This window comes from Ictidomys tridecemlineatus (assembly GCF_052094955.1).
Source record: "Ictidomys tridecemlineatus isolate mIctTri1 chromosome 12 unlocalized genomic scaffold, mIctTri1.hap1 SUPER_12_unloc_7, whole genome shotgun sequence".
NCBI lineage: Eukaryota > Metazoa > Chordata > Mammalia > Rodentia > Sciuridae > Ictidomys > Ictidomys tridecemlineatus.
This window is the reverse complement of record NW_027520965.1, coordinates 188,416-216,311: the sequence shown is the minus strand read 5'-3', so window position 1 is coordinate 216,311 and position 27,896 is coordinate 188,416. Positions and strand designations below refer to the sequence as shown.

The 27,896-nt window shown below is 40.6% G+C and overlaps 2 long non-coding RNA genes and 1 pseudogene across 3 annotated transcripts in view; 2 read left to right on the top strand and 1 right to left on the bottom strand.

The window, feature by feature from the left end:
* The window catches only part of LOC144372361 (uncharacterized), a 29,110-nt gene extending 4,686 nt beyond the window's left edge, over window positions 1-24,424 (top strand). Inside the window, exon 2 of the long non-coding RNA XR_013432376.1 lies at window positions 24,283-24,424. This is a non-coding gene — a long non-coding RNA (uncharacterized LOC144372361). The remainder of the gene's footprint in view (window positions 1-24,282) is intronic.
* LOC144372360 (uncharacterized) overlaps window positions 1-26,265 on the bottom strand; it is a 38,478-nt gene extending 12,213 nt beyond the window's left edge. Inside the window, exons 1-2 of the long non-coding RNA XR_013432375.1 lie at window positions 25,595-26,265; window positions 1,246-1,320 (exon numbers count right to left, since the gene is read on the bottom strand). This is a non-coding gene — a long non-coding RNA (uncharacterized LOC144372360). The remainder of the gene's footprint in view (window positions 1-1,245; window positions 1,321-25,594) is intronic.
* The window catches only part of LOC144372358 (mitotic checkpoint serine/threonine-protein kinase BUB1-like), a 216,638-nt pseudogene that overhangs the window by 73,714 nt on the left and 115,028 nt on the right, over window positions 1-27,896 (top strand). The gene's annotated exons all lie outside the window — the stretch shown is intronic.

The following is a 27,896-nucleotide window of genomic DNA, read 5'->3' as shown; positions in this document are numbered from 1 at the left end:
TGCAATCTGGTTCCAAGCACCTCAAACATTAGCTTAAATACTAATCACCCAGGAAACTTATTAAGATGCTGATTCAGATCCAGTAGGGTCAGAAATGAAATCCTGCATTTCTATTGAGTTCCCAGAAAGAGACTTGAGAGTATGACAAATCAGGGTTTGCATATGTTTAACAGATACTTAACTTGACAAATTTCTTGGAGATTCAATTTCTGCATCTGTAAAATGGTAATAACAAAATAGACCTTTCTAATCAGTATGATAATTATGTAATATGGCACATATAAAGTAGATGACATATTGTAGCTACTCGGTATCAGTTAATCTGTTCAGCTTTCTTGCCTCTGAAGAAAACATGAACAGTGTCGAAAAGATTTCTCAAGCTAATAAAATTCTGTTTCTCTTTGAGTGTAAAGTTACTCATGGAATCATAACATTTTTGTTATCATTAGTAGGGTTCCTATATGAGTTAAGGATGGTCAGATACACTATTGAAAAGCAACTATAATGAAGGGCAGGATATATTTAAAAGGAAAAAAAATTCTTTTGATTTGGTTTAAAATATCTACCTCAAAATGAAATAAGTAAGAAATGACATTGTTAAGTTGTCAGTTTCTTTCAAAAAGCTAAGCTCTTTAAGTCTACATGTTAATATACAGTGTTATTAGCTTCTGACAGTAGGTTCACTTGCCAGAGGGTTTTCATTTGGTTCAGGCAAGTAGTTCCAAAAAATGTAGGCCACAGGAAATCAGTGTCTTTATACCAGCCTCCCTAAGGTTACAGCTCAGAGCTCCAATGCCAATCCCTGGTACTCAAGTTTCCCAAAATGATTAAGCAAGATAATGAGGGCTTAAAAGATTGTTAAGTTTGCTCCAGGGATCTCAGGGTTCTAGATGTGCATGCCTATGTAAAAGCAGGATAAATCAGACTGACCAGAAAATATGGACTACAAAACACCTCTGGATGTCAGGTGAGGTCAGCCTACCAGCACTACTAACCTTGCCAGAAGAGTGAATAAAGAAGCATCTAGAACTTCAGCCCTGCCATGTGGTTTGGTTGGGTTTGGTTTTCTAAAATTGTTCCTTTGTAAACAGATGTGGAGGCCCAACAAGGAGGTTTGGAAGGTTGAAATTTTTGCATTTGCTTCCATTCCTATCACATTCCAGAAGAGGGAGTTTGATCCTTAGGAAATGAATTTTCCATCACTCTCGGGACCAAGGGGGAAAAAAGGAAAATCTCGCCACGTACCCAAGGAACTTGAAGGGAAGTGACTCCACAGAGGCTTCAGTATCATTACAACAGGATTGGAGGTCTTGGTCTCACCTGTAATATAAAAAAAAAATAAAGAAAATGGAGATAAGAGACTCACTCAGTCTTCTGGCAGTCAGCCAGAAGCAGGTGGTGGTGTGACTAGTGAAACAGAAAAATGTGTGGACTAGAATCTATGGAAAGGGCTGGATCATGCACAAATGGAAATCTAGGGAGGATTCCTTAAAGGGACCAAGTGGTTAGAGATAGCTGTCTAAGAGCATGTGGAATAAATTCCAGAAATCACACAGAATTCCTACTAAAGTGGGGTACTCAAATAAAAAATGGACCAGAAAATATACAGTGGGGAATTTGGTTAGGATCACATGACCTGTGGGAACTAATATTGCTAGGCAGTTTTCTGGAAAAGAATCCAACAGAAGCCTTTCTTTGATGAAGGGATGATGGTATTCAAGCCATCTTCAATTGAGTCTCAAGGTTCAAACAGTCCCTTCCTACAAGTTAAAACAGCAAGAAACCACATTCCCTCTGTTTTGTAGATTCTGGATTTGCAATGGGTTTGGGTTATCAAACGATATCTGGGGGTTTTGTTGTTGAAGTGGGTCAGAAGGACAGCAATTTATACAACCAAGAGGGAGCATGGTGCGAAATGAGGTGGCAGATATGGACTGGAGGGTGGCCATGCCCAACCCAATGGGCTATATTAGAAATTTGATTTTATGATATGTGCAATGGAAACCATTGAAAGATTTGTGTAAGTGTGTGTGAACATGCACGTGCACGTGGGAGCTGGGGATTAAATCTAGGTTCTCACACATGCTAAGCAAATACTCTACCACCCTAGCTGCACCCCATCCACAGAGGATTTTTAAGTATTAAGGACCCCTTCATTATTTCTAGTATAAACCTATCCTGCAGTTGCATTATTCCCTTTTATTCATTTAATAAATATTTTATGAGAGTCTACTATGTATCATTCACTGTTCTGGGATTTGGAAACAAACTATTGGACAGGACAGATAAGGTCAATGTCAATGTCTACTGCCAGTCAAATGATATCTTCTGGTCGGTAAGGAGAGACAGACTAGATTTCCACTTGCTTACCCACCTCAGTTGTGTAACCATATTCAGTGCAAAACCATGGTAGCCTTCTAGGGACTTATGTTTTAGTGACAGCAGAAAGATGATAAACAAACAAAACACAAGATAATTAAAATCTTACCTTGGTATACTTGGAACATTGGTTATAGGAACTATGCAGGTACCAAAATCCATAGATTCTCAAATAATTCCTTTGATAAAATGATGGTGTATTCATATGCCATACACACACACACACACACACACACACACACACACACACATACACATACACACACACACACCCCGTATACTTTAAATCACCTCTAGGTTACTTAAAATCCCTAATACTATGTAGATGGCATATAAACACTTGTGATCTATTGATTAGGGCATAATGCAAGGAAAAACCTGCACGTGTTTAGTACAGATGCAATTGTTTTCCAAATATTTTGAATCACAGATGTGGAACCTCTAGGCACTGAAGGAAGACTGCATGAAGAATCAGGAGAGTCACAATAGATTGGGTAGAAAGAGGTGATGGGAGGGGAGGGGAGGGGAGGGGGGATAGGAAGTCCGCACAATACAATAGACACTAGTATGGCCCTATGTATAAACGTGGCTGTATAACCAATGTGATCCTGCAATCTGTACATGTGGAAAAATAAGATTACATATCAACATTTGAATCAAATGTATGATATGTCAAGATCATTGTAATGTTTTGAGCAACTAATAAATTTTTTTAAAAAAAAAAAGAATCAGGAAAAACTGAAGAAGAAAACATTTATGGATAAGATGGTCAGGAAAGTTCCTCTGAGGAGACGGCAATGAAGCTGAGAAAAAAAAAAAAGCACAGAACAAGCTTTCTGTGAAATAAGCCATAATAAGAACATGCCATGACCTTGGTAAGAATATTCCAGCAAAAAAGAATAGCACATCCAGTGGCCTTGGAGCAAGAGCAACTTTGGCCTGTCTGAAGAACAGAAAGGAGGAGCAAGAAAAAGAGAGGGAGGTGGAGTTGGAAGTAAACATGATTCCTCTCCTGCAGGACCCCATAAACTCTGTAAAAATTGAACAGACTGAGTTTGCAGGGTCCGTGGGTCATGCATTTGGAGATGCCCTTTGGGCAGTTATTTGTAGGGACTGACAGTTCACAGAGTGACTTCACAAGTAAAAGCATAAAGATAGTCAACCAGTCTCCAGTGAGCAAAGGACTCCCTAGGGAAAGGGAGAAGAGGACATGCACAGTGCCTTCAGGCAGACTCAGCTCTAAGATGCACCATAAAAGAAAGAGGGGCAGGATGACATCAGAGAGTGAAAGCTGCACCTCCAAACACCACTATCTCTGAGGGTGCAATCTGTTACTTGCTGTGCAACTTGGGCAAGTTTTTTCCTTAACATCTCTGAGTCTCGGGTTCCTCAAGTAAAATGAAAAGTATCTGTCTCATGCTCCCATTTTCCTGGAAAGGAAGCTGTAAAGAATTTCTCAAAAAAGAAGGATAAGAATCTGAAGAGCAATAGACCGAAAACCAATGGAAGAGAGAATCAAAAGATAAAGCTGCTCTGTGATATGCCCCAGAGAGCTGAAGTAAGAAGATCCAAGAAAAGCCTCCTGTGGATTTGGCAATGGTAACCCCAGCAAAAGTAGTTTCCGTAGTCTTTTGGGGTTGAAAGTGTTATTGGTCTCTTTTGAGCAGTTTTATGAGATGCAGGAGTAGTAAAAGAACTTACCCTCCTCTGCTAGGAGGCTGAGTTCAGACAGGAAGGCGAGACCAAAGATAGTAACTAGAGAATAGGATCCTGCCACCTTCTTTGTTTAAAGGTCAAATCACTTAAGCATAATTATATGCCCAAGAGGAGAAGCTCGAAAAATGAAAGAGAGATGAGAGTTGCTTTAGAAGGTAGGAGGTAAGAGATAATAGGACACAATCGGGGAGCAAACTTTTTTGTTACAAAATAACAAAACAATAGAAATAAGGATGAATGTGATAAACTTTTGAGACTGCTCAGAGAGTTTAATTTTGTCATGGTGTATTACATTTGCTCTGAGTATTTAGCTTTAAGAGGGGCAAGGAGTTGAAGGGTAGGATTACTTGGTTGACATGTAGAATTTTAAACAAGGGTGATGGTTTGACATCAGTCCATAATAAGTTTTGGATGCTCTAACTTCTAATTCACAAGTTTCTTTAAAAAGAGAGTAAAATAGGGCCTGGGGATGTAGCTCAGTGGCAGAGTACTTGCTTAGGCCCTGGATTCAATCCCCAGCAAGCAAAAGAAAGAAAATAGCATGAAATACAAAGGAGTCAGAGATCTTCCAAGCAGTGTTTTATTATGTTTTTTTCAGTGCTGGGAATCAAACCTAGGGCCTCTAGTGCTCTAAGCAAGTGCTTTATCACTGAACTACACCCCCAACTTCTCAAGTGATTTTTGAAGCTAGCTAAAGTTTTAGTCTGAAATTTTTCTGGAAGAAAAAAAAAACAAAACATTGAGGGTTGAATTGGATATGTGCAATCCAAGGCCAGAGGCCTTGCACAGTTTTCTTTTAGGGCTCAAGGATTAACATCATGACAGAAACACTCCCTCTGGCTTCCACTGTTATCAATTTATTCCATTTGTTTTGTGATGGCCTTGGTTGAAGACACCCTCTATGCCCTTGAGAAGGAAATTTATAACCCAAGGCCGTTTTCCAGAAACTTTTGTTCCAAGAACCCTTCTGAATCATACATCTGGCTCTCCAGTATTACTAATAAGCCATTTTTAAAGTCCTTTAGTGACAAATGAGGCTGTCGTGGCTCATTGTAGAGTGACACTGACCTCATCTGGGCTCAACAAGAACTGTCACATAAACAGCACACGAGTCAGATCAGTTTTATAACCCGACTGGGAAACGCATGAGCCAGGTCTGGATATGAAGATGGAGTCATTTTTAAGATCATTGTTTCAATAAAGAAAAAGTCCAATTGCAGTAAGCTGATTCCAAGCAAGTTTTGGCTACTGCTATCTAAGATTCCTCTCTCCAACGACTGAGCATACCGTAAGTTATTCACGTACATCGATGAGTTACTCTGGTTGTCATGATGAGAGTCTAACTCTATGCTATCAAGAGAACCTGGACAGGGCCTCATGTCCTTGGAGAGATTTTTCTTTGGTGTGAATAAAAGCACCGCTACCGCCTGGCTCTGTACTTCCAAAATCTAGGTGAACCTGTTGACAGCACTATTCCTTTCGACCACAAGGTGGCACTCTCAAACCTCCTGGGATCTGCACAGCTGTGCTTTTGAACTCCAACTCTCCCTCTAGCCGGGAGGAAGGGGTGTTGGCAAAATATCATCTAGTCCACCCCAAACATTTTACAAATGAGAAAACCAAGACCCCCCCAAAAGATAAATGACCCAGCCCAAACCCCACTGTTAGTATGGAGAAGGTAGGATCAAAGTTTAAGTCTTCTCACTGTCAAACCCAAGTTTATTCCACCAAACATCAGTGGTTTTCAAAACAAAATGAAATAACAAACAAAACACCCTTTTCCCTAAGGAAATGTCACAAATAAAATCTTCTTCCACTATCTCTCTTCCTACTCCCATGTCTAGACAAATGAAAATGGAGTCATTCTGATTGAAAAAAAAATTGTCACGGAGGCATTAATGACACCAGTTTCCTCAGATGTATTTGAAAATGATTGATAGGGTGAAATAAACTCTGAACAAGAGTCCTTTTTTCTTTTTCCCTCTCTGCATTCTACAGCTGAGGTACATCCCCAGTCCTTTTTAGTTTTCATTTTGAGATAGGATCTAGCTAAGTAGCCCAAGCTGGCCTCTAACTTGCAATCCTCCTGCCTCAACCTCTCCAGTTGCTGGAATTACAGGCATGTGCCACCAGGCAGCCCTAACTAAGAGTTCTAAAATGTGCTTTTCATATTGATATTCTCTCCCTAGCCATAACTCTTGCCCCTGCTGCATGTCCACCTCCTTCAAAGCCACTAACCCTACTCCCTTGGAGCTCCACCAATGGTTAGATATTGGGAGACCTCCCTGCATCCCCTACCTGGAGTAAACTTGAACCTCTTAACCAAAGTCCTGGGAACACTTGGACTACTCTGTCCCTTGCTCTTTGCCCCATCTCCTCAGCTAATGGGTTAGCTTTGGTTCCTCCTGCTGTTATATTCTAGCAAGAAAACCAAACATAAGTGCTTAGTTCTACTACAAAATTCATGGTTTCCAGTTTTAGCTGGGCCATTTGCCCTGCTCCTTTGTAGTGCTGGTGAACTTCATGCTCATGCCCCACAGAGGGGCATAGTCATCAGGCAGATCCTTGTCTCCCTCACTGCTACCACAAAACAGTTTCCACTGTGTGCCAGGTATTGTTCTAAAACCATGCTATGTGCTGATGGTAACCCTCACAAAAAGCTAATGGGCATCAACTCCCTCTACTTCCATCTCTCTCTGCCTAATGATGTATCTATATCTCTACCCATCCTTCAGGCCTTTCCTTTCCACCAAGATTTTTTTCTTTGCCCTGTAGGGTTTCAAACCCAGGACCTTACACATCCTAGATAAGGGCTCTACCACCGAATTACATACCAGCTTGTCCACCAGTAATTTTGATCCCAATTTCCCCAGCATCCCAGAGGTCTTACTCCACTAACGATTCTTCGCATGTTCCCCTATGGAACTGCTCTGTCAACCGTTGTGATAAAACCCTGGTTTGCCAGACCCAGTGGCTGCCCCTGGATCCTCACCCTTTTTCTAAACCCCAGAGGCACCTTTTTCCCCGGTGACCCTTGCCCACAGTCTTCCCTCCTTCAACACATGGGATGCAATTCTCCTCTGTCTTCCCCTCTTCTACAATGGATGCTCTCGTTTGCTTTTGTTTGTTTTTTAAATGAATTTTTAATTGACAGATGATTGTACAAATTCATGGGATACAGTGAGGTTATTTCAAAGCATTGTAAATTGTGTAATGATCAACTCAGGATATGTAGGTTATGCGTCATCTCAAACATTCATCATTCCTTTCTTTGTGATGAGAATTTCCAAAATCCTCCCTATTGATCAGTTTGATTTTTTTTAAAAAAAAAACAATATATCATTAACTATAATCAGAATTTATTCCCCCTATCTAACTGTGAGTTTATACCCATTAACCAATTTCCCCCTTCCCTCCACATGCTTTTTTTGATATTTATTTTTTAGTTGTAGTTGGAAACAATACCTTTATTTTATTTATCTGTTCCTATGTGGTGCTGAGGATCGAACCCAGGGTCTCGCACGTGCGAGGCAACAGCTCTTACCGCTGAGCTACAACCACAGCTCCCATGCTTTTTTTCCAATGCAGATTTTTTTAATTATTTTAATATTTATTATTTTTTAGTTCTCGGCGGACACAACATCTTTGTTGGTATGTGGTGCTGAGGATCGAACCCGGGCCGCACGCATGCCAGGCGAGCACGCTACCGCTTGAGCCACATCCCCAGCCCCCAATGCAGATTTTTGACGATTTTATGGTTTGGATATAAAGTGTCCCTCCCTCCCAAAAGCTCCTGTTAATGCAGGAGTGTTACGAGGAGCAATGATTGGATTATGGGAGCAGAAACCTAATCAGTCCAGCCTTGTTTGAACTTGATAACTGGATGGTGTCTGTAGGCAGGAGGAGCCGGGCTAGAGGAGGTGGGTCACTGGGGACATGCCCTAAAAGCATTGTTCTTCCTGTGGCCCTTCCTCTTCCTCTCTCTCTCTCTCTCTGCTTCCTGACACTGCCATGAGCTCAGTAGCTTTCCTCCACTGGGTCCTTCCCCCATATTGCGTTGCCTCATCTCCAGCCTAGAGCCAGGGAGTCAGTCGTCCATGGACTGAGACCTCTGAAACCATGAACCCCAAATAAACTCTCCCTCCTCTAAGTTGTTCTTGTTGGGTGTTTTGGTCAGAGGAATATAAAAGCTGATTAACATAGACACCAATTTCAGACCACAGGAATCAAAATCTCTAGCTATAGAGTCCAAGTATTTGTAGTTTTCAAATCTCTGCAGGTAGTTTTGCTGCAGAGCTCAGGGTTAAGAGCAACTCATCTTAATGATACAAGCACAAAAGATAAACATTGGATGATTCCGTTTGTGAAGTACCTAGAAGAGTCAAATTCATAGAGACAGGAAGTAACACAAGTGTTACCAAGGCCTCTTCAAGCCTCTGTGCCACCATTTTTATTCCCCCCCTCTGCCTGAATGGACTTCCACTGCTTTCTTGTCTGGCTCATTCCTACTGTTCTGAGGCTCTGCTCAGGCTTGGGGCTGGGAGAAATGGCCATTCTGCGTTTTCTCTCTCTTTCTCTCTCTCTCTCCTTTGCTTAAAAATATCATTGGATGCCCAGCTTTGGATGCACTAGAGATGGACTTGGGAATTGTGTTATTAATTCCCAAGTCCATCTCTAGCCCTGGCAGTGCTCCCAAGTTCTGGCTCCAACTCACACTTCCCACAGCTCTCTTCCACTAGACACGTGCTTTCCCTCAGGCATCTCCAACCCAAAGTGTCCAAAACTCAAGTTGTCATTTTCGCCTTTCCCACCCTGCTTTTTCTCCTGGGTTTTCTATCTCAAAACCTAGCATCATCATGTACTGTGTATGTCAGGTCATGAGAACAATGCTTCATAATGACTGGTAGCCGTTAACTATCATATGAGGGTTAGTAATATTGTTATCGATAGAATTATTATAATAGAGTAATAGTGACTTTCAGGAAATGTGGTGAGGCTGGTGGTGAAAGGCCACCATTCTGCAGCTGCACCTCCACATTTATATTAACTTAAAAGCCAGACTCTTCATATATCCAGATAGTAAAGGAAACTGTTAATGATAGAACTAGCTTGAACTGGAGGCCAAGCATTGTAGTTTATTTTCTCCAGAGCACTATTAGGTACAGAGAAGACAGCTACCTTTGAAAGTGGAGCTTTGCAAAAAGGCCTCATGAAGGGTAGAAATGACAAGATATGTGAGATATATATACATATCTATATATGCACTACAAGGACACAGATGATCACATGTTGAACAACTTTCTATCCCTCTAGTCAAGAGGTATTATAGATTTATACAAAGCATTCAAACTGTGTATTAATGATTGACTAAACAAAACGGGTATGATATTATCAAAGATGAGTCCCTATGAGTGGAGAAATAAAATATGGTATACACATACAGTGGAATATTATCCAGCCTTTAAAAAGAAGGAAATTCTGACATATATTACAACATGAATAAACCTTGAAGACACCGAGCTAGATGAAATAAGCAAGACCCAAAAGGATAAGTATTGTACAATTCGACTTATTTGAGGTACTTGGAGTAATCAAACTCATACAGATAGTAGAGGGATAGTTGTCAGGGGCTGGGAGGAGATAAGAATTGAGAACTATTAATTAATAAAAATGGGCTTGTTTAGTGGCAGAGAGTATGGTGGGGACCAAACCCAGGGCTTTGCACATGTGAGACAAGCATTCAACACTGAACTACACCCAGCCCAAAATGTATTGATGCAGAAAAGTGAAGAGAATAGTTGTGTAGACTGATGACGGTGATGACTGCATAACAGTGTGAAAGTTCTTAATGTCATTAAACTTAAAAGCACTTTAAAATAAGTAAATCGAAGCCAAGCACTACAGTACGTACACCTATAATCCCAACGATTTGAAAGGCTGAGGCAGGAGAATCCCAAGCTTGAGGCCAGCCTCAGCAACTTTTAAAAGAGACTATGTCTCAAAATAGAAAAAAATAAAATATAAAAATTTAAATGTGACTCAGTAGAGAGGTTCAAGCAGCAGTACTGCAAAAAAAAAAGTAAAATGGTAAATTTTATTTCATGTATATTTTACTACAACCAAAAAAAAAAATTCTAAGACCATTCATGGTAGCACACGCCTATAGACTAAGTCCTGAAGTCTCCTATAGTCTAAGTTCCTCAGAAGGCTGAGGCAGGAAGATCTTTAGAGCCCAGGAGTTTGAGACCAGCCTGGGTAAGATAGTAAGAACTCATTTAAAAAAGAAAAAAAGAAAGTAGCTGAGTGATGTGTTACTTCCAGGCTGAAGCAGGTAAAAGCAAGTGTGTCTCCTCCCTCTCTTTTTCATATTTTGGTGCCTTTGTCAGGTAAGAAGTTGGTAGACACCACAGGATGCAGGAAACTTCAAGACAGTGCTTCTTGTAGAAAGGCTCATTCTGCATTATTTCTGTGAGAAACAAACTTTTGTTTTTTTTAAACCACTGATATTTGTGGATTTATTTATTACCATAGCATATTCACACCTATACTGACTAATGCCGAGATTAACTGTAAATGTCATGATTAGTTTCCCCCATTTGTTCAGAGTCCAGTTCTAGCTGTGGCCTGCATTAAATACTGAAAACACTAGAGGGCACAATTGGGTTGTGGAAAACTTCAGTCAATGCTGGAAAATGGCACCTTGTGAAAATTGAACAATGCAACAGAAAGCTGGGTAGTGAAAATCATTAGTTTTGAAAGCAATTGTTTCTTCTATATATATAAAAAAATGGTTGGCTACCTTTCTCCCTTTGGGATAATTTTAAAATAGATTTTACACTTTGATTTGAATATAAAAATTAATATTCCAAAAATACAAAGCCTAAATATATTTACAAATATGAATGCTTACATGAGAAAACTCGTGGCAGAGTTCTCAGTGGAAGAAAGACTTTGTTTCACATCAGTACTTTTGCCTTCCTTAGATCTTCCTGTCTACTGGCAGGGACTGAGTCGTCATGGAATCCCTGGGCTTTCTACCCCCATCAGCTGAAGAAGCTGAAGTTTCTAAGGTCTCCTTAGGATAAGAGGTGACCAGATGTTCCAAACATCAAGCTGTGACAGGAAGCTCCCCACCCACTCCAAATGTCATGCTGAGTTCCCAACAGACTTCCCTTTCCTGTTTCCTTTTCCCCCTCTTTCTAATTTTTTTCTTCAAAGTCTATTCAAAAGCTGCTGCCCAAACCATCTTCCTCTATTGTTGCTCTGATGACATCATTCCCTCTTTACCTAACTGACCCCTGTCTTTGGTCTCCTGGTCAAAGTTTGTCTTCACATATATGGACTGCCTCTGTGCCTGCCCCTGCCTCACTTTTTCCTTATTTTTTGTTTCTCACCAATTACTACAAAGGACTATCTCCTCCTATATCCTCTATATCCACATACCCCTTACAGTACTGGGGTTGAACAAAGGGGTGCTTTACCACCTATCTAAATCCCCAGCCATTTTTATTTTTTATTTTGAGGCAAGAGCTCACGAAGTTGCTGAGATCTGGCTAAGATCCTGAAGCTGGCCTCGAACTTGAGTTTCTCCTGCTTCAGCCTCCAAAATCACTGGGATTATAGGTATGCACCACCACAGCCAGTCAGAATTGTCTTTTTTTTTTTTTGATGTGCTATTACTGAAGGATCTGTTCATCTTTACTTCTAACAGAGACAGTATTCTCACTGCACTGTTCAAGACTTTCCTAGGACTATTCCAAACTCATTTCAATTGTGTATTCATTGCTTAAGAATATATTTGGCATCTTCTACAGATATAGCATTATTCTAGCACCATAAGAGGAGGTGGGAAAGAAGTAAAAAAAATATATGTGATCCTTGAACTCAAAATTACCAAGAAACCATTCAAGCTGGGAATTTTAGGAAACAACTAAAATTTATTCTCCTTTAAAAACTAAGGGGATGAACAGCAGGGGAAATTATGTAATAATATAAAATAACTACACTATCCCACGGGAGATTTGCAGTCATTCTAATTATTTTATTTTGTCAAGATTATAACTTCAATTAAAAATTTCTTGACCTGCAGCTACTCAGGAGGCTGAAGCAGAAGGATTGTGAATTCAAGGCCAACCTGGGCAATTTAGCAAGAATCTGGTTAAAAAAAAAATCGAGTCTTAAATAGGTGTTAAGGATACAAATTCCACACTGAATCACAACATTTTCTCCTTCCACTGCATGCCATGATCCTATTCAAAAAGGAAAAACAATTTTTAAGCAAGCTTAAGATAATACAGTATATAGTGTCATATCAACAGAAGAAAATATAATAATAGAAAAGGGGATTTGGGTCAAACCCAAGACTTTAATATGAGGAAAGCTACAATCTGAAGTAAACAATATCATTCAATGAAGCAAACTACCCAGATACTAGAAAGGATTATAAAATTAGATACTGTGGTTATGAGCCAGATGGGGTGGTGCACGCTTGTAATCCCAGCAGTTCTGGGGGCTCAGGCAGAAGGATCACGAGTTCAAAACCAGCCTCAGCAAAAGTGAGGTGCTAAGTGACTCAATGAGACCCTGTCTCTAAATAAAATGCAAAATAGGGCTGGGTTTGGGGCTGGGGATGTGGCTCAAGCGGTAGCGCGCTCGCCTGGCATGAGTGCGGCCCGGGTTCGATCCTCAGCACCACATACAAACAAAGATGTTGTGTCCGCCGAGAACTAGAAAATAAATATTAAAAATTCTCTCTCTCTCTCTCTCTCTCTCTCTCTCTCTCCTCTCTCACTCTCTCTTTAAAAAAAAATAGGGCCAGGTTCACTGGTTGAGTGTCCCTAAATTCAATCTCCAGTCACCGCCCCCCCAAAAGGATATCTTGGTTATAATCTCCTGATAACAATGTGTTATATAGAAGATCCACTTTGCATTGATATAAAATTTTGAAATTTTAACACAGGGTAAATCCTACACAAAAAATCACATGTCTTGAAAGGAAGTCACTTTTTCTCCCCTGGGCTCATGAATGCTAGGCATAAAATATTTACATGCTTAAAATTTTAAAAAATATATAAGTCAACATTTTTAAAGAATGTTTATTTGATAGAATCAAAGAAATAGTCGTGATATGCCACATTCATTAAGTTTGCTTTAATATTTCTCATTAAACAGTAACCATCACTTATTAAGTACTTACTCTGTACCACGTACTACATAAAATGCTTTATGCTTTTTTATAATTTCATTCTCAAACAGCAAACTGATGATCAAGAAACAATAATTATTTCCAATTTATGGAAAAAGAAACAGTGAGAAGTAACCTGCTCAAAGTCACCCATTATAGCTGAAATTCAAACACAGCAAGGCGCTCTTCAGCATCATGCTATACAATCTCAGAAAATGAAATGTGTGTACATACATGTTCAGAACAAAATACATTGACCATGGGACTGGGGCTGTAGCTCAGTGGTAGAGCCCTTGGGCTAGGCTCTGGGTTTGATCTCTAGCACTATAAAAATTTATTTAATTAATTAATTCAATATGTTCCACTATGAGGTTTTGGTGGAACCAATTAGGGATAATTAACTTACTACATTATATATGTCAAGGATAAAACTTTATGGTAGTTAATTTCATGCTCAGCATTTGGTCTAATGTTATTCTGGATATGTGTATGAGGGTGTTCTGGGTGAGATAATATATGAAGCAGTAAATTGAATAGAGCAGACTGCCTTCCATCAATGTGAGTGGACATCATCCCATTCTTCCTCCCCACCCCAGGTACTAGGGACTGAATCCAGGAGTGCACTACCACGGAGCCACATGCACACATGCCCCTGATTTTCATTTTTTCTATTTATTTATTCATTCCATTCATTCATTCATTCATTCATTCATTTGAGACAGGGTCTCAACGAGTTGCCAAGTCTTCATATTTGCCATTCTCCTACCTGAGCCTCCAAGTCACTGGGATTACCAGCATGCTCCAACTGCACCCTACTTATCCAATTCTTTGAAGGCCTGAATAGAGCCCTGAATAAGAAAGAATTAACCATGCATGACTACTTTACAGTTTGAACATGGCTTTTTCCAACTTTGAGTTTTGCACTGAAACATCGGGTCTTCCTACTTCACCAGTAGGAAGGCTTTCGGCTTCCAACTGGAACTACACCATCTGCTCTCCCAAGTCTACAGCTTGGTTACTAACCCAGCAGAGGGGATTTCTCAGCTACTATAATCGTATAAGCCAGTTCCCTATATGTCTATGTATATATGCACATCATGTTGGCTCTGTTTCTCTGGGGAACCCTAACACAGAATTCTTAAGGTTCACCCAAGAAATTTTCCTAACAGCCAGGGAGAATAGAAAAATAATGACTCTTAACATTTCCCAGTTCCTGTCTGAATCGTGTAAAAACATATGGTTTGTTCCAATCATGACTCTTATCACCTACTAGTCATTTGAACTTGAGTAATTCACTTAATCTATCAGAGACTCATTCATTCATTTGCTCCTTTAATTCATCAAATACAGGCAGAATGCCTTTTCTGTGCCAGGCACTGAAAAGACTGGTTTAGTCACTGGAAATACTGGGCGAGGTACTGAAAGTATCAGAGTAGATAAGATAAAGTCCTCAGCCTTTAAAAGTTTGATGTAGTGAGAGTTGAGGGCAATTGATAGAAAAATCCACATTCAAAGTGGAAGAGTTGTAAATGTGATTCATTAAGCATCTGCACCTCCTACTCTACCCTACACAAATCATGTACTTCTGGCATGCTTAGAAGACTATTTCATGCACAGATTATATCCAAAGTGTACTATGCCCTCATCTTCCCTCTTGGGAATGGCTTTCTGTAACTGTCTCCCTGCATTATGTCCCAGTGCCTTTTCAAAGCTCTTGTTAGCTACCTCAGCCTCTCAATCTACTCCTACTCTAAATTATTGAAGATTTTATTTTTAATGTTCTTCATTAGCATTTTTTAGAAATGAACTATTACTCATCTGTGTATATAATATTCTGCTAAGCTTCAAAAGGCAGGGTATGTTCTTTTATTTCTTTGTTTTATGCAATACAATAACCACCTTTCCCCCTCCCCCCCATGTACTTGTATGGAGCTAGGAATTGAACCCAAGACCTCATGCATGCTAGGCAAGTGCTCTATCACTGTGCTACATGCCCAAACCTGTTTGTTTTAAGGCAGGGTTTCACTAAATTGCCAATGCTGGCCTTGAATTTGCAATCCTCCTGCCTCAGCCTATCGCATAGCTGGGATTACAGGTGTGTGCCACTAGGTTCTGCATATTCTTGCCTATTTCTTGAGCAACAGTAATGATTTTCTGTTGTTGACTCAAGCATGAGAAACTGGAAAATCACTTCATTTCATTTCTGATTTTTCACAAGCTGCACGATGAAGAAAATACTTTATAATGGAAAGGTTATGTATAATATTTTTGGTTTCTAAGTAGAAAATTTTAAAAACATAATTATGATAAGGAAATGAATCAACATATATTAATGAGAATAAAAATCTCCTGTTTCTGACAAATATCTAAAAGTACTCCTTTATGTAACAATTCTAATCTATAGTCAAGAACTAAATAAATCTTTGAAAAATGCTTAAACCATTTACTACTTGCAGTTGAAATGTATTGATGATATGTGGTTAAATAAATGAGCACTAGGAAAAAATGCAAATTAAAAACAACTTTCTAATTTGTAGAGGCAATGGAGAAATGTGATTATGAATCAGGCTTCTTATAACCACAAACTTGGTTAGCATTCCTAAGGCTCAGTTTCCTTTTCTTGAAAATACATAAATTAGAAATTTTTTTCACATAGAAGAATCTATTATTAGTGCATTATAGTCATACACAGTGTGCTGACATATTCATTTTGACATATTCATAAATGACAATAACATAGTTTTGCCCATTTTAGTGCCCAGTCCTACCCCTTTTTTTCCCCTGATCCTTTCTCTAATCTTTCTTCTATTTGTTATTTATTTTTTAATTGATGAATTATAGTTATACATAAAATTGCAATACATTGAGTTATATTCATACATGCACCTGGAATAATTTGGCCAATTCCATTCCCCAGTTCTTCTTCCTTTCTCTCCTCTCCTCCCTCTCTCTTGGTCCTCTGCTTCTACTCTACTGATCTCCCTTATATTTTCATGAGATCCCATTTTTAATTTTTTGTTGTTGTTGTTGTACATGGACAAAATGGCTTTACTTTATTTTTATGTGGTGCTGAGAATCAAACCCAGTGCCTCACACATGCTAGGCAAGCAGCTCTACCAATGAGTTACAACTCTAGCCCCATGAGATCCCATTTTTTATTCTGTTTCCTCTTCAGCTTCTGCATATGAGAGAAGACATTTGACCCTTCACTTTCTAAGTCTGGCTTATTTCGTTTAGCATGATGTTCTCCAGTTTCATTCATTTATCAGCAAATGACATTTTTTCATTCTTTCTGATCCAGTAGAACTCCATTGTGTGTGTGTGTGTGTGTGTGTGTGTGTGTGTGTGTGTGTGTGTGTGTGTATCACATTCTCTTTATCCATTCATCATTTATGGGCACCTAGATTGGTTCCATAACTTGGCTATTATGGATTATGCTGCTATAAATATTGGTATGCATGTATCAGTATAGTAATTCTAATTTTAATTCTTTTGGACAAATACCAAGAAATGTGATAGCTGGGTCATTTGTTGTGTTGGTTTCATTCCTAACTTTTCAAGAAATCTCTCTATTGCTTTCCAAAGTGGTCATACCAACAAAACAATATATAAGTGTACCTTTTTCCCCACATACTTGCCAGCAATAAATTAGAATTTTATTTATTTATTTATTTTGGTACTGGGTATCTGCTCCCGCCTAAAAGAAATTTCTATCTAATGGCTGATAAATATTTCTATCTCTGAATGACAATGTCAGGTGGTAAGTACTGACTTTAGAATGGATCCCTAAGAGTGGCTTAGTGGTGCACACCTGTAATCCCAGTGACTTGGGAGGAGGATCACAAGTTTAATGCCAGCCTCAGCAAAAGTGAGGTGCTAATTAAGTTAAGCTGTGTATAATTGCTGTGTCTGGATGATGCTGGATTGAAACAGGCTGTGTATTCAGTTGTAAATAGACCCCTGCTGTCCCGCAATAGAGCGGCTCCTGCTGCCTCGGGTGCCCCTCTGGTTGAGCTCTTGGGGGGATTCCTGGAGAGTTCCAGTTGGTTGGTGAAGTTCCTGTGGAGGGAGTTCTGGTGGGGTGTGTGGTGTCGCTGGAAGGGCCAAGTGGGTGGCGTGTGTGTGAGTTCAGAAATAAAGTTTGTTCCTGCTTGAGTGGCTCGTGATTTGTGCCCAGCCAGACTGTGGCAACCTTTCAAAGTGTATAACTGAGTTGCACAAAGCTTTGCAACCATCACCATAAATTCCAGAATACATCCATCACCCCCAAAATAATTTGTTTTACTCAGAGTCCAAAGATCATTGCATTATCATAGCCTTTTAAATATTCAAATTTATCAAATACTCACTTGGACTTTGCATAGTTCTGTGCTATTAACCATCTCAAGATTTGATATTCTGTATTCTGTATTCTTTTTTTTTCTTTCCTTCCTTCAAATATCTTCCAGATTCTTCAGGGCAAATGGTAAACACTTAAGAATGGGTCCTAGGTACTCTAAACAGACTCAGGAAATGCTTTGTTCTTTTGATGTATGGCACATCATCTCAAAGGAAATGAGACTGGTAATTTTTACAGAGCATATGTAAAACCTTCAGCTAAAAGGTTTAAAAAGTTGTTTATTTTGGAACCTTTTATAAAAGGGGGGATTTTTTTTTCTATTTCAAGGTTAAATAAAATCTACAACTATACAACAGGTTCCTAACAGGTTTAAAAAGAACCTAAATATTTTCATATAAACAGTTCATATAGAAATTTTAAAGTCACTCACCAAAGCAGGAAACAAATTTTCCAGTCTGTGGTTTTTAAAACATCTATTCCTTAGTCTCTTGCTTTGCTTCTATTTTAATTTGTTGGAACTAATTTTACCTAAAATGAGCAAAAATGCCTATTTTCTATTTTATGCCAACATTATCTGGTCTCCAAGAGGAAAACTCTATTTTAGTCATGTTTGGATTTTTTAAATAGCATCCTCTAATATTGACTTTATTTATTTATACTTATGTGGTGCTGAGGATCAAACCCACTGCCTCACCTCACCAGGTGAGCGCTCTACCACTGAGCCTGCATCTTCTAAACTTAAGAGTCATTATATATACTTTGAATCTTCTGTTCACGATTACTTATTCTTTAGTAAAAATAGGTTTGAGTATTCATAAGCAAAAGTACTCATGTAAATTGATCTTCAGAATACACAGTTCAAATAATTTGAAATGGTTATAGGTTTGTTCACTACAAAGAAATTAAAAATAGTCATAAAACTAGAAGATAGCCTTTTTTTAAGTGACTACTTCTTTTAGTTAAAACCAAAAAAATTTTAACCGAACTAGGTATTTGCTGTAAAAACTTAATTTTATTAATCTCTAATGAAAATCTCCAAAATAAAACTATTTTAACATAAAATTTGGTATAATTATATTTTCCCTAGGAAAAGGCCCCAATAAAGTCTTTGAAAATCTATGACTCTTTGTACTCCCTGGATTTTAATATGTTCTATTCACCCCCAGTTTCTCCAAGTTAATAATCATAGGATTGCTTTTAATATAGACCAAAATATACAAAATTTATTGTAAGACACTATATTTTTTTATTTTTTATTTATTTTTATTTTTTAGGTGTAGATGGACACAACACAATGGCTTTATTTTTATGTGGTGCTGGGGATGGAATATAGGTCTTGCCCATGCTAGGCAAGCACTCTACCGCTGAACTCAATCCCAGCCCATACATTTTTTTTTAAATAAATGAATGAATAAGCTGATTTTTAAAAATATTTTAAAATCTTATTTTCTGTTGGGCTATTATTAACTATTATAGTAGCTCTTACCACAGAGTTATGGTTATCATGCAAGGCTTCACTATACTTACCTAGACTTGGTAGATTAAAATGCAAATCTTAGATAGCACAGATATTTTGCATTTCATAAGGTAATCATTTATGCTGTATACATAGTCATTTCCTAGATATTTGGTTCTTTGTTTCAAGACCATGGTTTTAGGGGGTGTCAATGAAAGGTTGAGTGGATAGCTGCAAAATAATCATCTCCGGAAAGCTTGACTTTTTCCCCATTTTTTTATTGGTGCATTACAGTTGCACATAATGATGGGACTTTTTACATATTTCTACACACACACAATATAAAAGTAAAATTTGGCCACAAAAAAACTAGATTTAATACTTTTCTTCTGAATTGAATTTATTCTTTTTAAGCTAGTCTTATAAAGTTTACCCTTTTAAGCTAGTCTTATAAAGTTTACCCTAATCTTTTCTTAGGAATATAATAATATAAAGAAATAATTTTTCAGGCTGGGGTTGTGGCTCTGTGGTAGAGCACTCGCCTAGCATGTGTGAGGCCCTGGGTTCGATACTCAGCACCACATAAACATAAATAAAATAAAGGTATTGCATCCAACTACAACTAAAAAATAAATATTAAGAGACTTTTCTATAAGTTTATAGAATCTCACATTTCTTAGGTATGTATTTCTAATTAAAAATACAATTTACCCATTTTATTTTTTTAATATTTATTTTTTAGTTGTAGTTGGACACAACACCTTTATTTCACTTGTTTATTTTTGTATGTGGTGCTGAGGATCAAACCCAAGGTCTTGCACATGGGAGGTGAGCACTTTACCGCTGAGTCACAAACCCAGCCCCAAATTTACCCATTTTATTATTCCAGAATTTGGAGAAGTAAGTGCTGCTTTATGTGGTCATTGGTATAACACTTAAGAATAATTCTGGGGGCTGGGGATGAAGCTCAGCATGTACCGGGTCCTGGGATTGATCCCTAGCATTGTAAGAAAAAAAAATTATTTTCTGTAATCATAATAACTTTCAGTAGAACAGGTTTTGGAGCATCTCCTTTTATTGGGTTAAACTCCTCTAAGTCTAAAGGCTCATTAATCTGTGAATGAGAACAGAACTAGCAACCAGGGTTATTATGAGGATTTAGGAAATTATACAGATAAAGGCACAGCAGACAGTAAGGGCCATTAGTAGCCATTACTTTTCTTGTAGTTGCTGCTGGTATTTTATCAATTCTATTATTTGCAATGCTTATATGGTTAACTCACTCACATGACCAAAAACACATATCATCACAATATGGGTCTCATATTAAATATTTCTTGCATATGTGATTACTTCAGAAAGGAGGAAAATTAAGTGGTAATTTCAAGTAATCAAAAGCCCTATTCAGCTGAAGGCATCGTGGTACATACTTGGAAACTCAGTTATTTGGGAGGCTGAAGCAGGAGGATTCTAAATTCAAGGCCATGTGGGCAACTTAGTAAGACCCTGTCTCAAAATTTAAAAGACAGAAAGGGAAGCTGGGGATTTAGCTCAGTGTTAGAGCACCCCTGGGTTCAATCCCCAGTACCACAAAAAAAAAAAAAAAGAAAGAAAGAAAGAAAGAAAGAAAGAAAGAAAGAAAGAAAGAAAAACACAAAGCCCCATTTATATACAAATCAAAGGAGAGTGAATACATTAGGTAAAGTATTTAATGCAGTGTGATTTACATCAAATATTAAGATCTGGTGAATCAGATTTTAAAATTTGGTCAGACACATAGATGAAAAATAATGTATAAGGTCAAAAAGTACAAAAAGCAGGTTTAACTTTAAGAGATTAAAACGTTTTAAAAGCATGGATTTATTCTAAACACATTTTTAAAAACCCATAGTGTCACTTTAAGAAGCCTATTATAAAAAGTTACTTAATAGCAAGTACCCGTTTATGGTTCATGATATGAAGTAACATTTTTAAAATTTCTTTTTGCAGTGCCCAGGTCTAACCCAGGGGAGTTCTCCCCCTGGGCTACATTCCCAGACTATTTGTTTGTTTATAAACAGAATCTCACTAAGTGGCCTGGCCTAGCCTCAAATTTGTAATCCCCTTGCCTCAATAGCTGGAATTGCAGGCCAATGCTACACACCCAGCAATACAAGTTAACTTTAAAGACCCTGATACATAATTTATTTTCTAAATCATCAATGCAGGCAAACATTCTAACTTTAACTTTTTGCCTTCAAGCAAAATTGTGTTCTACTTTTCATAACCCATTTGTAAAGATTTCCAGAAAGTAGCAATCTGGTAGCAATTTTAGTGGTGTTTAACTTAGTGTCAGAGACTCTGACGCATTTTGACTATACATCAACTTAATGGAGCAGAAAAGTACAGGCCAAACCCTTGGTAATGGCTATAAGGACTTGGAATATAGATCAGAGCACGAAATTACCAGTCTATAGGACAGATCAAATCAAATGATTTTCAACACATTTTAATTCCAATTTTAGGGTGGCTCCTGTCTAAATTTTGTTGAGGATTCTGAAGATGAAGTTAGTGTTCTATGAAAAAAGTGTTGCTATGTATTGATTTTAAAGCCATGGCTGACATGGGTAGACAGAAAGAGGGACTGACTTGTCAACTGTCTAAGTTTGGTATATTACATGTGGTACAAGGCACATGAGTCTCGGCATCAGGGGCCTGCAATCTCTTATCTTCACTCTGGCTATACATCTGATTCATCCTTCTCTCTCTGTGAAAACTAGTTCCCCCATCACGTGCACCCAACCCTACTCTGTTAATGTGGCAGGAAATGTTGCCCTTTCAGCTCCTGAGTTGACTGTCAGCGGTACAATCAGTAGGAGAGACTAAGTTATGGTTCTTATTTGCAAAGAACAGAAAGAGCCCCTTAATTTAAACATAAAAGACATTTATTGGAGGAAGTTGTTTGGGATCATCAGCTCTGGACACTTCTTGCCTCCTGCAACTGAACTCTCTATCCCTCAACCCTCACTTTCTGCCATGGAACTCTCAACTCTACCATGGCCACCATGAATAATCTGAGTCACCTCTGTGTCACTCCCTCAAAATTCAAACTCCAGGTTGAAGCCTGGGATTAGTAGTAAGGTACTAAGACCCCAGGTCTATACTCTCCCTATTTATAGAGGACAAATTCTCAGAAAAGAAAGTTAATCAGATAATCTCAAAAGACTTTTACTCCTTGCTGTATTTTGCTTGACAGAGATCATGTAACAGGACCATCTAGCTTAGAAACTGCAGTCAGAAAGTAGAGTGAGGAACCAATTCAGAGTATGAAAGTTTGAAGCTGTAGGTAAGCCTAGAAATAGACAGTGGATACCTGGAAGCACAGTTAAAATTAGGGGATTTAACATGACTGAGGCCAAAGAGCAAGAGAACCAGAAAGAACTGAAGCAGAGAATAAACCAAGATATGATCTCAAAGTAAATGCCAAGAGCAAAGTCTAGACTACTAGAAAACAGTCATGGAGCTGAGAGGCATGGCAGGCACAGGATGAAATTCTTTGACTGTGACCCAGGTAGCAGCCACAAAGTTAAAAGCTAGAAAAACAACAAAAGAAGCAAGATGATGGGGTACATTTGATGATATTCATTTAAGATTGCTGGCTGTGACATTTATTAATTGTAAAAATGTTTATCAACATCCGTTCATTGTCAGACATGTATATGTGTGTGTGTGTGAATATATATATATATATATATATATTTCCATTGATGATTCTCTTAGATAGCTTTTGCCCAGTTGAGGGAAAGTTAAAACTATGATCCATGAGCCACAGTCCTTGAGGGGAAAAAAGATACCAAGTGTTGAGAAATGGGTGGGTTACCGTATTGTTTCACTAAGCTTGGCACCATGAGTCTAACACTCAAGGAAAAATACCTTACTTTTGCCTGATCCTCCAAATCTTTGCTTATAGAGGGGTCCTCATATTCCTCCTAATTGGGCTTACGAACAATCTTGGCAAGGCCATGGTGCTACAGATAACTTCAGGCACCAAGTAGACTTGAGGAGATCTAGTCTTTGAATGGTAGAAGGGGTGGTAGTGGGGATGGGTGTTTGAGAGCAGAGGCATGCATATTGCATGCACCTTGTGCAGGGCCACAGGCTTTCTTTCCACTGTTACTAGGAAAAGAAAATCATCATCATGGCCTCAGTGATGGAAGCAGCAGCAGATCACTCACTGATAGAAAGAAGTTTATCTTAAAAAACAAATATTTTTTCCTGGCAGAATCACAGGTTCCAGGGTGAATATGGGCATCAGTTCAACTTCTAATCTTTTAAACTTCCAGCCAAATTATTTTAAACATTAATAAACTTAAATAAAACATTTTACTTTTCTAGGGAGCTAACATATCTCATAAATTATTTGTTTAAAGCTTTCCCCTGGTTTTCTTACCAGTCAAACTTTTCCCCAGGCATTTCTAGACAGGTCCCTTCTCACTCCTTAACACACATACAATACCAGACCTCTATGTCATGCAGGAGAGCAACACATAGGGTCAAGCATCTTCACTTGTCCACTTCATAAGTAAAATAAAAAGATTTTCATTAAAAGTAACATCTAGCATATAAAATTCAAATAAGACTTTACCGATTCTGTCCCATTAAAAAATAAATGTTTTATATATTCCTGGAAATAAGTGAGCCATTGAATGTAAGACACTAAACTTTCCAGGTTTTTTACAGACTAAAACTTGGCACTGGACAATGATTATTTGAAAAAGGAAAACAGGAATTGAAATAATAAACAAAAACAAAACAAAACCAAAAAGATGAGGGTGAGGTGAAGCAAATTCAAGTCAATTTAAACTATAACTTGTAGGTGAGATTTTGACACCACCTTTAAATCTCCATACAGAACAAATTCAAAGCTGGATAAACTAGTATTGTAAACTTGATTTTTTGAGACTGAGAGTTTAGGAAAACAAAAATATTTCTACTCTGGCTATAAGTTCAGAAAGACAACAACTCAAGGACTTTATTTTCTTGTTTTAAAAATATGTCTACTCAAAAATTTTAATGTCTAAAACATCAACGGCAAATATAGTTTTAGTAATTAAATGAAGCACTTTGTCATATTACATGTGCCTTTTTGTTAATGTGGATGCCTATGCTTACTTTTGGTTCATTTAGTGAGCTGAAGAATTTTATTTTATTTTTTTTTACCTCCTTAAGTTCCTAGAATACCGGAATACTGACCCAGATGATTGTGCTATTTCATGTTTATCGAAGATGATTCTGAATTTCACTAAAACCACAAAGGAAACCAAAAGTCCCACATTAATAGTCCCACCAAACAGGAAACAAAAAGCGGAAATTAAGAGCTTGACAAGACAGAAGTGACTTCAGCAAAACAGCCTCAAAGTTTAACCCATCTCCACCTTGACTTAACCCTGGTTCTTTACCCTGGTTCCTTCCGGACCCTTCCCATTCTGTAAGGCAAATAGGAAAGGTGCATGGGTTCAGATAAACACAATTCTAGTTGTGGCTGCTCTGCTTTTGAGGACCCAGCCTCAGTTTCCACAGCTGTCGAGTAAGGTCATAATACCTGTCCCTCACTGGGACATTGCCAGGATCACATAAGAATACGCTGTCCCAAGATAAGCGAAAGCCACCAACTTGGGATGGTTGCCAACAGGACTCGGCCTGGTTCCCCTCCCGGCAAAGCTGGTTCAACCTACAGTCAACAGGAAGCTCCCGGGGCAGGGACAGGATCCCGGCCTCGGAAAGAGGCCAGACGCGAACGTTTTTGGACGGCGACCAGGGCGGTGAGGAGAGTGTGAGCAACGCCTTTCTGGCTCGCATGGCTGGGCTGAGATTTTACTATCCACGACAAAGAGTGCGGAAGCATAGTACCGAGAAGCCAACAGCCAACCAAGAAAAACTCAACCCTGCTCTCCCCCACGATAACAAAGCCCCAAAGCCCTCTGCACGACGGCCCCAGAGCAGAGGGGCAGGAGAAAAGGCAGGGGGACGGAATTGGCGCGCCCCATTCAATCGTCGCCGCCGCAGCCAAACCCGCCAGCCGCGGCCCGAGGGTGGGCAGCGGCGCTGCGGGCCTGCTCCGCGGGTGGAGAAGCGCCTCCTCCTCACGCCCCCTCAGCCTGCGCCGCCCCGGGAATCCGCCCCGGACCCCGCCGCCATGTTGGGTCAGGAGGAGTGACCCGGCCCCGCCGCCGACCCAGACCTCGGCTGAGCGGCTCTGGGCCCGCGGACGGGCGGGGGGCGCCGGCGCCGGAAGGCGCGAGAGTCGGGCCCGCGCGGCGCGAGTTCCGGTAAGCGGGCGGTAGCGCGCAGGTAGCCGCAGCCCCCGCCCCGTGCCCGCCCCCAACCGCGGAGCGGAGGCAACGTCCGCGGGGCCATCTCCCTCCTCCACCTCCTCAGCGCTGGGCGCGAGGCGGTAGCGACGACGGCGGAGCCGGCCCGGGACTTGTTACTTGTGGAGGAGGGAATTCCCGGGCTCCCCACCCCTCGGCCCCACTCTCACCTCCTCCTCTCGCGGCCCCGCCCCCTCCTTAGTGTTCGCCACGCTCCTGAAGACCACGCTGCCCCCCTCTTCTTCCTCTTCTCAGCTCTCAGCAAGGCCTCAGGACAAGTGCCCCAGAAAGCTTCGGCTTCGGCTTTGATGGTTGCCTTCACATCTCTGGTGGGAGGCAGGGGGAAAAAAGTCCCCCAATTTATTTTCCAGTAAACCTCTTGCTGTTCTCACAGGAGTCTCAGCTCCTTGGCAGGGAAGGTCCTGGGTTTCTTGGGTCTCACTGCACCTCTGCCCTGCCTTTGTCTCTGAGAGGATCCTGACTGCCCAAAAAGGGACAATGCCTGGCTATGCTTCTGACACCTCTGCTCACTCGGCAGGGGAGTCAGGGCAGGTGGAGTCACCAGAGGAGCTGGATTCAGCTTCCCTGGAGGAGCAAAAGGTGGCCAGAGAGGGGCAGACCCCCAAGTCCCTGCCCAGGATCCCCACCTGCTGGCTTTGGTGCTGTCCATACAGTGCCCACCAGGAGGCAGAGGGGCTCCAGGCTGTGAGTGGCTGAGCTGGGTAAGCAGGGCCATGCCTGTGAGAGGACTGCACCCAGCCCCAGTCACCTGCTTCTTGCTCAGGGAGCCTTCGCCCTCTCCACGGAGGTGATGTGAGCCCAAGGCCCCAATTGAGGTGGACAGGTGGGGCACACAAGGTAATGCAGGTGAGGTAGGCGTCTGCCTTCCAGCAATAACTCTGCAGGGGCTGCTGCTTTCTTAGTGCCAGGAGAAGCCCACCCAAGTCAGTCTGTGTCAGCCAAGAGGCTGGGCCTGGGCCTGGGCCCCACGCAGGCCTGCAGTATTGTCAGGCAGGTAGATGCCCTTTTGCCCTTCCTCATGGTTGCACGCCCCCCCCACCAGAGCACTCCCCACTGTGAAAAAGAGAAGTGAGATTTAACTGTTCATAAAGCACCTGACTTCCCTGAGTACCTCCAGGTCCTTCCACTAGCCCTGAAACATGGGGGGCTACTGTCCCTTCATTGGGGCCCAATGACCTGGGCTAGGGGAAAAAGGTCCAGGCTCCCTTCTCATGGAAAGCCCTGCTTTGTACAGACCCAAGCACACACACCAGGCAGTCACTTTGGGTCCTGGTGCAAGTTCGGATCAGTTCAAGTCCATGTGTCCCACGGCTGGTCAGAGCCCTGGGCCAGGACCGATCAGCCAGGGTGGGGAATGAGGCATTGTCACCCCAGGGCCCCTCTTTCCTCTTCTCCCCAACCCTGGTGTACAATAAAGTGTCTGTTCTTACCAAAGCCCTCTTGCTTTTCTTACCTGCTCTTGGGATCAGGGAAAGGGAATGGGAGAAGCCAAGGATCCTGAGGGAAGTTTTGGGGTGAAAGCTTAGAGTGCAATATGTGGACAGGATTCCTGAGGGTGCGTGCTGGCTGGCAAAGGAGCTTGGGAAGCCACATGGATTTATTTTCCTAGGAATTGCTCTAAGGTATTATCAGTGCACACACCTGTGGCTACTCCAGACACCTAACTCCTGTGAGCTTTGCAGCCGTTCTCTGAGGGAGATGCTTTTGATCTAGATGTTTCCAGGTGAGGAAAATGAGACTCCATCTGATGTGAGGATAGTGTTTGGTGGCCTTTTCCAGGGCCTTGCACATTCCTGTCCTGACTGCCAGGGAAAGCCATACCTGTCAGCTCATCAAGGGTGGGTACATGAAGGCCTTCTGGGGGGTGGGGGTTAGGGACTAGGAAGCCGTCAGTGTCCAGAGGTCCCAGAGCAAGGGCTGGAAAGGCAGGGGACTCGGGGTACTGGAGAGGCGGGTTGGCCGTGAATGAGCTGAGTTCTGAGTTCCAAACCATCCTTGATTCAGGCTGACTATCTCTTTTGGAAACTCCTGTGGATGGTGAAGATGAACTACAGGATGTGACGTCACCTATTGTCTCAAATTTCTATCCCAAGTACTTATTTATTAAGCATCCGCTGAAATGCTCAGCACCAGGAACAGAATGAGCAGGTGGCAGGGGAAACTCTTCTCCCTGCCTCCTTCAAGATGCACAGATATTTGAAGAGCCAAGATGTCTGGCTTCGGATAGGGCCTCACCCCTGCCCTGCCCCACTGGTCCAGAAGGATGCTGCTGTGTGACTTTAGACACACTCAGCCAAGGTCCCTAAAGGAGACTTCCATTTTCTTCCCCTGCCATAGACAGGAAAGCTGTACCAGGAATAACCACTAGGTGGCGGAAGAACCTTCTTTCCAGATCCCAGCCTGTGTCTGGCTCCTCCTCACCACTTACTCTTTTGTGGGTTAGTTTATTTA